This window comes from Lactuca saligna, chromosome 8 (genome assembly GCF_052625555.1).
Source record: "Lactuca saligna cultivar CGN05327 chromosome 8, ASM5262555v1, whole genome shotgun sequence".
Lineage (NCBI taxonomy): Eukaryota > Viridiplantae > Streptophyta > Magnoliopsida > Asterales > Asteraceae > Lactuca > Lactuca saligna.
The window spans coordinates 227795979-227798207 of NC_136424.1; positions in this window are offsets into that span (position 1 = coordinate 227795979).

Consider the following 2229-nt stretch of genomic DNA (forward strand, 5'->3'; position numbering starts at 1 on the left):
CGACCGGACTCGTCTAGTCAAGGGGCAACTCGACGAGTAGAAGCCTTTTATGGGTGTTTTCTTTCTTCTTTCCACCCTTGAGCTCCTAACCGCTTCTCTTGCTTCCTTTCGCTTCCGAGCTTCATCTTTGGACTGAAAAACATAATTTAACACTTTTAAGTACCTTTTGTCCATAATATGCAACAATTTAGCTAATATATGAATAATAAACTATACTTAATACACACTAAATATGCACATATCAAAATACCCCACACTTGTCTTTTGCTTGCCCTCAAGCAAAACTGAATTTTAACACATTAGAATCACATATAATAACTCCAATCCAACCCAGCCATTATGCCAAGACCGCAACGCATGCATTTGTGTCTAAAATTCCTAAAGCCCCCCCATACTTCAAATACTCACAATCCTCATAAACATTCGCCCACTCACCCCGAACTATGCTCATTTTATGCAACCCTCCGAATCCATCCTCAGAAAACCTCTTTACCCTCAAGGTATTTTTAATTGAGCAACCCAAGCATACATAATCTAGAATTACAACTTTTCGATACCACTATGGAGCTCTTTGGAATTCTTCACTTCTTTGATAATTTGATCTTGGATAACTTTGAATTCACCACCTTTGTTGTTTATTTTTGGTATCTTCAACTTTTTGAATTTCTTCGGAATTTTCGATCTTCATATTTCATACTTGACTTTGATGCTCCAAAAATTCTTCAAACTTTTTCTTGTAATTCTCTCCTTTTTTTACATGTATACCTCACTTTTTTTCACTCAAATCCCTACATGCTTAAGCAGGGGCGCTCAATCTCAACCTTTATTGGCTAATGATAAAAATCTTCCTGGATACATTTCAGGTTTAGGCTGCTAAACATATTACATCCCTCAGGCTGAGCAAGGTCGTGTTTTTGTCTCATGATTTCACTGAAATAAGGAAGCCACAAATGCACTAGAACGTATATAGGCTCAACTAAACATTTGGGTTTTCATGCAATTATTAACACAATTCTAACATGGAATCCTAATTTTTTTACCAAAATTTTCTAAATTAAACCCTAAATAATCCTTTTAGTATGCAAAATTTTTAAAATTTGACTATTATGTAACCAACCCCCTACCCCACACTTATGTGATGCAATGCCCTCATTGCATATTATGCATAAAAACAGAAAAATAAAGAGGGAATTGGAACAAACTCCCCTGGGATAGCAGTGGATAGGTTGATCACTCTCATTTAAGCTCCAACTTCAATAAACTTCATACATGGAAAAATCTCATCCATGTCTCGTGTGGGTCGCTCTAAATATGCGAAAATCGGCGTAAGATCTTCAAGAATGGATATGGAATTAGAAGGATGCAAGTGGTATAAGTATTAGCATCAAATCAGCAGTCGTTTGGCTCAAAAAATGAATGACTCGTCGAGTCTGACGATGGACTCGCCGAGTAGTAGCGCGCCTTCTAAAAATTTCTGGAAATACAAAGCGACTCGTCGAGTCAGCTTAGTGAACTCGACGAGTTGGCCACTGAATGAAAAATCTTGGCAACTGTTTTAGCCTCTCACAACTTCGTTAACCCTTCCTCACATGCGGACTCAATCGCTCATACCCCTAAGACTGGGCTTGACAATTTGACGTTAAAAACTCGCTTCCTTGACTCGCTCTCACATGCAAAAACATCCATGCTTTACATCTGTATACCATCCTAAGCAAGCAATCAAAATGCAATCCTGAAAATAACTAAAGCAAACAACTATTAAACATAATATCTCAAAGCATACACACCAAAAACAAAACAAAATAAAAATTGAAATTGCTTGAACACAAAAACACAAAGATCAATCCTCATCTTCCCCCTCATCATCGTTGGCTCCACTTCCCCCAGCTCCGCTTTGTCGTGCACCAATCCTTTCGTCCCACGATGGAATGTATGGATAATTCCCACCATCAATGTGTGGAATATTGAAGTGGTCAAAAAGTCGTATGTGGGATTGGTTGCTAAAATTTATCCCCCTAGCCATTTGGTCTTGCATCCGCCTCATCTCTATATTGTACCAATCCATTGGTACGTCTTCAGTCTCTACCGGAATCACTGGCGGCTCATCCTCCACATCCCTTTCCCTTCGCGATCTCACCCTCCTTCCCGGTGCTGCGGGACCTACAACTGGGTCATCATTTGGGATGGCATAATGGCCACCACCATAGTCTTCAATGATTCGTGCTCTGC